The 11,857-nt window shown below is 33.4% G+C and overlaps 1 long non-coding RNA gene across 1 annotated transcript; it reads left to right on the forward strand.

Moving 5' to 3' along the window:
- The first annotated feature begins 9,197 nt into the window (after positions 1 to 9,197).
- LOC134281381 (uncharacterized) lies at positions 9,198 to 10,751 on the forward strand. Its single transcript, XR_009995078.1, has 3 exons — positions 9,198 to 9,310; positions 9,991 to 10,060; positions 10,566 to 10,751. It is a non-coding gene; the product is annotated as an uncharacterized LOC134281381 (long non-coding RNA).
- Positions 10,752 to 11,857: the final 1,106 nt, after the last annotated feature.

An 11,857-nucleotide genomic window follows, 5' to 3' on the forward strand; every position in this document is an offset into this window, starting at 1 on the left:
GTTAATGACAGAAAGTCGGTAAATTTCCCATCTCTAATTTGCGAATTAGTGGAAAATCAACATTAAACAGTTAATTTCATATGTGTCTATTTTTAGACATTTTTACTATTTATAGAGATGAGAGCCTGTCCTCAATAATTTGTGAGATATTATACTATTCCTTGTTCTTATTGATGAAATATTGGATAGATCCATATTTTTATCATTTATGCTTCAGTGGAGCTTCAAAATGATGGAAAATTGACATTTTTCATCATTTTATGAGACATGTCTATATTTAGGCATTTGAAGCTATAAATAGAAAAAGGAAATCCCTGAAAATAATATGCATGGTATTTATTGGTTTCCAGTCTCTGACATTAGCATATTGACTTTTACAGTATACTTCATAATTACCTAGCAATTGCATCTTAAACTCTGCCCAAATTTCATTTTTTGGATTTTTCTGAAATATGTCTATTTTTAGATACATGTTACTAAAAACAGCATTGAGATCCCACTCCAATTTTTTCATGAGGGGACACTACTTATACTGACGTTTGACGACACGCATATGATTTGAAAAAATTCCGTAGACAATTTTTTTTATTTAACCTTAAATTTCTCAAAAAATGCCAAATTTTCCATTTTTCACATTTTGAGAAACTATGCTATTTTGCAGAACCGTTTTCTAAGAGTGGGTCCAATTCTGGAATAACTGGTTATATGCCCTGTATTCTTTAACAGTTGATGTTTTCTTATGATACAAAGATTTATATTTGAGTTCACTACATAAAGATAGAAATGCATTCATATTTCCTCATTTTTCATGTTTTTGTTTGGTCAAAAATGGCCGAAAATGGCCAAATTCAATGGATCCGTCTCCATGGCAACCGGGTGCACGTGGAAGACTTCTAACACCATATTTGCTGGTTTTGTACCAAGGTGCACCTGTGGTGCAAATTTCATCAAAACCGGAGATATGTCGTTTCCAATATTTTTTTCCAAGATTTTTTGGTGCTTACGGAGAATGCATGTTAAGATCTGTTTTTCCGTCTTGCAAAACAAATGATAATAGGTATCTCTCATTTGCACATTTAGTCTTTTCTTTTTCTACGTTGAGAACCAACCAAAACCAATTACAGAAGACGTTTGAGAAGACCCTGGAATAAATCTTTAGTTTGACACAGAATTGTAATGTAATTACTACGTGATCTATTAACGCGCAAACCATTAACCTCACAGGAGCACTGCTCTAAATATACTTGTGTATACATTTGCAACAGTACACCTGTCTAAGAATTATAAAAGGCGGGTCACTATTGATAATTTCGCGCCAAACGCCACGAGTAAATATTCGCGCCTTTTCTTTGGACTGATCTATCTAATAGGTGTGATAGCTTCAATGAAATTAAATAAATAAAACGTTCTTTTCGCCTTTATTTTATTTCGACGTTAAGAAGGTACATTTAACACATTGTACACATTACATATCGTATCTAGCCCAGTTAAACTAAAGCAGTGAAACAGAAATTAAGTTTTAAGATTGACACGTTTTTACAACGTACTACTACGTGAAAGTCCAAGTAGTTTTTTACATTTCATGTATCCCTATGTCAGAATGGTTTAACCAAACGCTCAGCTGCCTCCATAAACCCCTACTCGCGAAATGGCGGAGTTGACAGAGGCAGACGCCATCTTGGACCCGCTTCAGATTTTCAAATATTAATATCTAGAGTTTTGATTTATCAGTATTCAAACAAATTTAGAGTTTAGATTAACCAATATTCAAACAACTTATAAAGTAAGCATCAATAGAAAGGTCTCTATTAATATTCCAACAATAAATAAAAAATATTGAAAAACAACAAAGTTAGAAATTACGATTTTTTAAATTCGCTTCTCCTAACGACAGGAAGTACCGACGACGAACAAAAGGTCGTGTCCTGGATAGTATATATCACGATCTATAATCCCTGAAAGTTTCACATTGATATCTTAAACCGTTCTTGAGATTAACCGAAGACAAAATGTCATTTTAAAATCAGGAAATGTCCCGCAACTTGGCACCAGATAAGAATTTTCAAAAAATCGCTCAGATAGATCAAGTTCATATTACGACACATCTTTTCTGAAAATTTCATGTAATTCCATCCAGTAGTCTTCGAGAAATCGCGTGCACAAAATTTTGGAAAAAAAATAATAAAAAGAATAATAATAATAATAATAACTAGATACGATCTCGTTGCGAGCAACGAGAGGTCTTCCGTCCGATTCAGGAAAAAAAAAAACCCACGTAAAATGAAAAGTTGAAAAGTGATTCAAAATTTTGGTCACAAGAAGGATTGAACCCAGGTCGCCGACGTGAATGCGCTTTTTTTTTGCTTTTATCCTCAACACGCAAACAATTAAGCTATTTGGAGTACTGCTCTAAATATACTTGTGTATACTTTTTGCAACAGTACACCTGTCTAAGAATTATAAAAGGTGGGCCACTATTCATAATATCGTGCCAAACGCCACGAGTAAATAATCGCGCATTTTCTTTGGACTGGACTATTAAATAGGTGTGATAGCTTCAATGAAATTAAATACATAAAACGTTCTTATCGCCTTTATTTTATTTCCTTAAGAACGTATATTTAACACATTGTACACATTACATATTGTATCTAGCCTAGTTACACTAAAGCAGTGAAACGGAAATTAAGTTTTAAGTTTGACACTGAATTGCAACATACTATTACGTGAAAGTCCAAGTAGTTTTTAACATTTCATGTATCCCTATGTCAGAATGGTTTAATCAAACGCTCAGCTGCCTCCATAGACCTCTACTCGCGAAATGGCGGAGTTGACAGAGACAGCCTCCATCTTGGTCCCGCTTCAGATTTTTAAATGTTAATATCTAGAGTTTTGATTTATCAGTATTCAAACAAATTATATAGTAAGCATCAATAGAAGGGTCTCTATTTGCATTCCAAAAATAAATAAAAAATATTGAAAAACAAAAAAGTTAGAAAATACAATTTTTTTAATTCGTTTCTCCTAACGACAGAAAGTATCGCCGACGAACGAAAGGTCGCGTCCTGGATAGTATATATCACAATCTATAATCCCTGAAAGTTTCAGATTGATATCTTTTACTGTTTTTGAGTTTAATCGTGGACAAAATGTCATTTTAATTTCAGGAAATGTCCCGTAACTTGACACCAGATAAGAATTTTCAAAAAATTGCTCAGATAGATCAAGTTCATGTTACGACACATCTTCTCTGATAATTTCATGTAATTCCATCCAGTAGTCTTCGAGAAATCGCGCACACAAAATTAGAAAGTCAAAAAAATAAAAAGAATAATAATAATAAGAAACAGTACAATAACTATAAGGTCTTCCGTGAAGACGGAAGACCTTAATAAGAAACAATAGAATAACTATAAGGTCTTCCGTGAAGACGGAAGACCTTAACTAGAGCAAAGCTCGTTGCAAAGCAACGAGTAGGTCTTCCGTCCTGTTTGACCGGAAGTAGTTTATTTTTAACAAAAATGCCAAATAACGCCCCAAAATACCTTGAATCATTTAAAGCTATGTTAATTAATGCAAAAATAAGCCGTTTTTGCTACTTCCGGTCTGACCGGAAGTGACGACGACGGACGGAAAATTAATTTTTATGCTCCCAAAGACATTTGTTACCCAAAAAGTTGTCAAGAACGGCAAAAATACGCATTTTCCGACTACTTCCGGTTTGGCCGGAAGTGACGTCGCCGGACGAATTTTGACGACAACAAATAGATTAACCTTGACCTTTTGAACAACTTTGCTTCTTTGACGTATTACAAATTCTACATAGATTTTGAGATATCAAGAAAAAAGTTTCGGCCCCTCTAGGCCCCTAATTTTAGGGGCCAGCCCTTTTTTCGAGACATCATTTGAAAGATCTTGAAATTGTACACTTCTTCTGTTCTATATGTTTTATCAAAATATTTCTAGGTAAAAAGTTATCGTTTAAAAGGTGTCAAAATTATTAAAATTCGTGAAAGGACTATTTTCGGGCCATAACGAGCTTCCGTACACAGCAATTTCGGTGAATACGAAATACGTTCCGCACAACTATATTTATTGCTCTATCACTGAAAATCTCAAGTTTCTATCTTAAGCCGTTTTCGAGAAAACTCGCGGACAAACTAACCCTCTAAAATTCACTAAAATGCAAAAATCTCGGAACCGGAAGTGACGTCATCAAAATAAAAAAATATATGTCTAGATTTTTTCATGTCCCATCAGCCCTGAAAGTTTCATGAAAATCGAGCAAGCCGTTTCCGAGAACTCGCGTGCACAAAATCGGTAAGAAAAAAAAAAGAAAAAACTGTGGAAAAGAAACCTAAGAATAACAGAAAGGTCTTCCGTTGGAAACGTAAGACCTTAATAACTAGAAAGTTTGCTTTTGCAAGCAATAGCTTATGTCGTCCCGAATTAGAGAAGACTCATTTTTTGTCATCACTAAATCAAAACCCATTATAGCTAAGCTTTGAAAACCATCAACTCTTATCAGTCCTTTCAGTACTTTCAGTACTTTGATTTAAAATCAAAGTTAAAGAATTTTCACTTTGTCCCTGTTTCCATGGCAACTATTGACAATTTGCAGTTTTTAAGGGGGTCGACTATAGTTTCCATTGCGCAATATTTCGCGCATCATGGCAAAATGAAGGGTATTTACTGTTTTAATGCAACTTTTTTCGCTTAATAATTACAATTAAACAAAATTAAGAAATTATAGGTATGAAAATGTAATTATAATTTGATATAACTGATTTTTTAACCGATTTTGCAATTGATAGGTAGGTTGACGTCGTTGCAGTGTGTTTTTGACGTTATGATAATCTGTAGCTCTTGAAGAAAGGGGTAATAGATATATTATTAAAGAAAAAGTAATAAACATACGCTCTTGAAATTTAAAACATAGAAACTTGAGAATATCTCCAATATTTGTATTATGTTTTTATTTGAATCCATTGTGTACGTCATATTTAGTAATATTCTATAAAAATAGTAAAATTTGCTAATTTTTTGCATTTTGAGATGCCCCCTCTGGTAACAAGACGGTAGAATTTTGTGTTTCTTACATATATTGTATAATATAGTATTTCCTATCAAATATTATAATTTGAACAAAATGTCTATTGTAGTATTTGTATAATTTCCTTTAAAGCGCTAAAATTGGCATTTTCCTATATAATCCTTTAGTAAATCAACCTGTATTTTGAGACGTTCCTTAAAAAAAACTTGGACGGTAGATTTCCCCCAAACTTTGCATGTACACTGAAGTTAATGTAAGTTATACATGGTATAAAAATGAAGAGTTTCGCTATTGTAGTTTTCACACAATAAAACTATAGTCGGCCCCCTTAAATGCAAATCGCACAATTACATATACCAACCATTACAACAACAAAGTTTCATGAAGAATGTCCAAGGGACCAGAGAGAACACTCGCGGACAAAATTCGTCAAAATTAGTCGCTTTTTGTAGGTTTCCATGGCAACGGTTGCCATTTTGAAACTGAATGACCACATGGCACAACAACAACCAGTGATCGTCCTTTGAGGAAAGTTTCAGGAAGATTGTCCCAGCCATCTCCAAGAAAACGCCTGGACAAAATAACATGCGTACAATCGCAATATGTCGTCCCGACTTCGTCTGGGACGACATAATAATCATAAGAAACAATAGAATCACTATAAGGTCTTCCGTGAAGACGGAAGACCTTAATAAAGAAACAGTAGAATCGCTAGAAGGTCTTCCGTGAAGACGGAAGACCATAATAACAAGAAAGTGTGCTATTGCAAGCAATAGCGTATGTCGCCCCGAACTCGACAAAACTTTCATTTGTTCATCACTAAAACAATACCTAGTGGCTAAGCTTGGAAAACTATCAACTTGTATCAGTCCTTTCAGTACTTTCAACGTTAAAAATAATTATTAAATCAATAAGTTTCATGACGATTGTCCAAAGAACCACGGAGAACACTCCTGGACAAAATTCGTCGCTTTTCACAGGTTTCCATGGCAACGGTAGCCATTTTGAAACTGAATTACCACAAAACACAACTACAACCAGTGATCGTCCTTTGCGGATAGTTTCAGGAAGATTGTCCCAGCCAGCTCCGAGAAACAGCCCGTAGAACAAAAACATGCGTACAATCGCAATATGTTGCCCGACTTCATAAAAATATGATGAAGATTGTGACTTTAATCTGTCTTCAAAAGACAAGGTTTGTCTCTGATATACATGACGATGCTTGTATTTTTGTATGTACCGAAATGTGAAAAAATATATATTTAGAAAGGCGACAAAAGATTACAGCGGAAATAAAAACAAATGAAGCAAGCATAGAAAGTTTAAATATCATTGTAAACAAAAACCAATAAAAACACGCCCGTATAACTGTCACCTGAACCAATCAAACACCGTTAGATATTTCAGAAAAAGAAGAATTCTTTACCATGAAGAATCAATTCTTCGCAAGAAATGGAAGCCTTTGATTTGGCTGAATAAGTAGGTTATGTTCTGACTCCAGAATGTTTTTCTATGATTCTTTATTTATTTTTAGAGATGAATTTAGATGAAGATGAATTTAGATGGTCCTATAATCGCAATTGAAGACGGCAGGTTCATGGTAGAAAGCAGAGGGAATGCAACTTTATTTAAAGAATAAAGTCTGCGTTGTCGTGAAAGATCCAGAATAACCTCCTCGGTTTCGAAATGTTATTTGAAATATAAAAGCCGAGGCGTTAGTCTACTAAGCAGCTCTAAAATACGACTGATCGTTTGCCTATAGAGAAACGAATTAGGTCACTATGCTGCGGCAACGCTGTTCCTTTTAGCACCAGAGTGTAAATTTGTTTACCTGTGAATGGAATGCAGACGATTTGTGCTTTCGTCGTATTGAAATTAGCCTTTCACTATTTATTATATTTATAGCTTAAATAGATAAATCTTTATCATACAATACAAAAATCAGTTTCCTAATTTACCACTTTATCACTCAAATCACGGAGTTTAAATATGGCGTAGGGAGGTCCGTGGAACAGCCCCGCTTAGCTTTAAAAACCTACGTTCATCAGCTACTTTCTGGTGTTTAAATTGTAAAAGATGACACATCGATGTGGTCTAAATATGCACACATTTCATTCTTAAGCCGAGAGTACATTTCAACTGCACAAGATTGATACGTGTTTCTGATCTGATAATTTTTTGACGACGTTCGTGATTTATTGGAGAATAGTGTCCGCGGCATTTCTTCGATCTCGGCAATAATCGTATTAGAATTATATATAATTTATATATGTCCAATGCTTGCTTAATATATGCGGGATCGGTAACAATAAAATTTAATGATGACGTCATAGTTGTCTGTTGACATAATTATTTTGAAAGTATGGAATCAGAGCAGAGTAGGAGAATTCAAGAGGTTTGATAACTATTTTCTACTCTATCTTATTGATAATTGAGATTTTCTGGACAATCAAACTATAAGGCCTATGGGAGCAAGCACCCTTGGGTGACAACCCTACTTCAGACCTGATTATTGGTGATGTCTCCCTTCTAATCAGTTCATAATTTTATATTATACACTTTCTGATTAGGGTAGAGGGAAGCAGTCGATCTGTTGGACCGGTATGCAAACTGTTGTTCAAGGCCGTAGGCGATATCCTTTAAAATGGCAAAAAAGAAGATAAACAACTTCTAGAAGATAAAGTTTAAATTGCCACTTCGTTTCTTACTCCATATTATGAATGAATGTAGAATAGTTTGCTTCGTGGATAAGAAAATCAATTTCAAAAATTGGTTGCAATTGTCCTCAATAAAAAAGGCAAAAATGTGACGTCGTAGAACATCATGTATCAGTTAACAATGCCATTGTGAGTTGTACTTTTGAAAACTCCAGAATACTCAGAAAACTATTAATATGCTGGAGGAAGCAGGAAATATCTCAAAAGCCTCTTGACTGTGTATATGTGTGTAAATGACCCAGTGGAGATTTGATTAATATAGTCTAGTATCAGACGAGGAAAATATGACAGGAATACACTTGTAAAATTCTTACTCAAATTTTTATTTTAGTAAATAAAGGTCATGCATGGTACATTTGTAGAGAACGGTACTTCACAGTTATAAGTGGCCGACCTTGCATAAGCACATTTACGCGTAATAAAAAAATATGACATTCATTTGACAAAAAAAATTATACTTCTTGAAATGAATAAAATTTATAAATTTAAGAATTCCTGTTTAGAATAAGATAAATCATATAAAGAAAATTATTTAAAAAACACGTAAATTAATAACTTCCATTTTTTAAAGAAGCATTTTTCTCTGATTTCAAAAAAAGTTTAATCAGTCGAGAGGAATGATTGTATAACGTGTATAGAAATCGCCTGTTTTGGTGCATGTGAAATTTGACAAATTTTTCGTTTGTAAGTTTTTTAACAATTCTTCAAAGGTTATAACTTATTCACTTCGATCTAAAGTATTCTATCCCTTATAGCAACAGATTCAATGAAATTGAATACATTAAAAATGTTTTAGTCTTGAATACTCTTTTTATTTAGACATGATTCCCATTTATAACTACATGTATTAGCATGTACAGAAAGAGTGTGTCCTAATTTATGACCTTTCCTTAGGTAAGAGTTACCTCCCTTTAATTTTGATAAGTTAAAAAATCATTGTTAAAAATTTTATCCGCTTAAAATTGTTTTTAAATTCTCATCCTATTTCTTATGGTTCAAGGCGTCTTTCCGTCACAGTATTTCTATATATTCTTATTATTTTATTTTTTATTTTAATACAAACGCTTAGATTTCCACATACACATGTAGACTTCAATGCAACCTTTGTTAATAAACTGCTGAATTAAAAAAAAAAATTCTCCTTGGCAATCCTTTTCTACTCTAAAATTCTTTAATTTAATGCAGAGTATTATGTACCTGATGGACAACTAAGGAATAGAGAATTTGGTCCTATTAGGGATTGAAATCCTTAAACACTTCCTAGAATATGTTAAAGCACAGTTTATCTGGAGGTGTACTTTACAGCGAATTAACCATTTTGTAAAGATTTAGATACATGTACAACATGTACAACCTTAAGCTAAATATTTATGTAATTAATGAGGCAATTCTTACAGCGATCTACAGAATAGTCTTATTTTCTTTCTAGGATTTTGTGTTGTTCTTGACATCAATAGTTTGCAACTAGACGATTATAATTGTTCAAGTTTCACCGATGGATGCCCTTCGACTTTTTACGACAGTGATAAGTTATATGACTGTAAGTAAGACGTATCTTCTTCGTATCTAAATTTATCAGCAATTACCTTTTGAACTATACTGATTATGATTGATTATTTAAAACAGAAAAACCTACGTCCTTATACATGTTGCTGAATTTCATAAAAGAAATTATCATGAAATGAAAAATAATTATCACTAATGCATGTATGTATGTATATCTGGCTTGGGGGTAATACTCAATGTAATGGTAATGCATTGCAATGCATTAGTGTAATGAAATTCTGGAACTCCAGTGATCCAAGTAATGCTAGTAATGTGTGTTGCATTATATGTAATGCATATGGTTATGTAATGCATTAAAATGCTCAAATCCAGAGTAATACTGCCATTACATAGGATTACATGGGATTATTTTATGAATACAAGTACCTATTAAAAAATGAACAAGTAGAAATAATATTAATATATGTTTACATTTGCATATGTCGTTCATAAGAAAAGCATACGATATGATTTTGCGGATCGAACCAATGGAGATATAAACCTAATATGCAGGTCGTGAGGGTAACGTAAGGGATGTAACGATAGGAAAGTAAAGTCATTACGTTTATCATAAAAATGCAGGTATACACATATTTTGAGTTTTATGATTGTTTTCCTATTTCATATCCATTTGTTGCCATAAAATAGTTTTACGTGGCAAATGTTTTTTTACAGTTCCCAGATGTTTAGACATTGATTTTCAAATCCATTGTATCCGAGGAGAAAAAAATTGTGCAGAACAAAGGTTCTTTTTTTCTTCATCATATTTGCATAACTTATCAGAGAATGATCAGCAAATAGTTACAAATTATGTACACCTGAGGTTTGCTGAATATTTTGACAATTTCTGTAAGATCAAAGTAAATCACATATAGTGTTTAAAGTTTGAGAGTGTTGCAAAGATTTTGAGCTTTTCTAAAGAAAAAAATGACCGTTTTGGCTTTTTCGAAGTTCAATATCACGTCTTTTACTTTTTTTTTCTCTGGGCCAATTATATTAAAACCAGACTTGGTAAAAGTATACTCAGAAAAATAAAATGCTAATTTGATTTGTGAAAACCAAGAATAAGATAAAAATGTAGTTATGTATTAATATATTAAATCAATTTATGTAATCATTATAACACACTATGTGTTCAGTTTCTACGAAAAAAAAGTTTTTATCCCCCATTTCTTTAAATGTGCATACATTGATATGGGGTTATTATCACAGACTCTATATTAATGGTCGCTTTAATTCCTTTCTCACAGATTCCAAATAATAACAACAGATACACTTCTGACAGATAATGATACGACTACACCTCTTCAAGAGAATGTTGGGCGGTTGAAAGATGAAAATGGAAATTACATCATTATTGGTGTGATATGCGCAGTTGTTGGCCTTTGTATCCTGATTATAGCTATCATCTATTTCTTGAAATTTAGAAGACACGAAAGTAAGAAATCTGCTTTACTCACATACTTAAACATATCCTCTCTTACATACACACCCTTACACACCCTCATACACCCTCGCTGACCCCCCCCCCCCCCCACACACACACACACAGTCATCCGCGTGGCACAGTTCTTAAAACGTTTTCTGTTTGGCGGTAAGTAGTTTGATTATTATGTCGCAAGTCAGAGAGAACGGTTCTTTGGCATGCTTACCCTCCTTTTTACCCTCCTTGATGTCTGGTCCAAAATCTTTTTTAGGGGTTCCGATTTTTGATATGTTCATATTTCTTTACTTGAATTAGATAACCGCTAACTGTAACTTTCAATCTTTGTCTAATTTAAGAAAGCTCTAAATACTAACAAAAAGTACTTTCTGTAGTTTAATAAAAGTATATCATATAGGCCTAAGAGAGTGCATATTCAAACTATTTAATTAATTTTCAACATAGCGTACCTGACTTAATTTGGCAGGAACAATTTTCAAAGTAACAATGGACAATGTGTGAACAGAAACACTGAATTTACTTAAATTGGGGAAATAAATAGAAATAATGAATTCAATTATACTTATTCTGAAATAATGCTAAGCATATTTTAGTCCATAACAAATAGTGTAATCAACTGTAAATAACCAGTAAATAAATGCGCTATGTCACTTCTAAGGGCGGACCACTCTAACAGCATTAAAATATCCTACAATTAAAATTCGATCTTTGGTATGCAATTCTAAAGCTGCAAAATTGCAAGTCAATACATTAAAAAGCAACCCATGTAAAATGACTTTTTGTATTTGGAGCATGCCCTCGCATAATTAATTGGGAGGTGTAAAAACTTGACGCAGGTGATAAACAAAGGACGTTACATGTAACTACGTTTAAGACGAAGATTAAATCATTTTGTTTTACGCGCCGCACAGTTGTATTGTTAGTTAGCCAAGTATGAAACAAATGTGGCAGACTTTGGCAGACTTTTGGTTGGTCTTTTAAGTCACCTGAGCCGAAGGCTCAAGTGAGCTTTTCTAATCAAAATTTGTCCGTTGTCTGTCGTCGTCGTTGTCGTTGTCGTAAACTTGTCACATTTTCATCTTCTTCTCAAGAACCACC

Source organism: Saccostrea cucullata, unplaced genomic scaffold (genome assembly GCF_032062105.1).
Source record: "Saccostrea cucullata isolate Sc308-1 unplaced genomic scaffold, CSIRO_AGI_Scuc_v1 ctg13942, whole genome shotgun sequence".
Taxonomy (NCBI): Eukaryota; Metazoa; Mollusca; class Bivalvia; order Ostreida; family Ostreidae; genus Saccostrea; species Saccostrea cuccullata.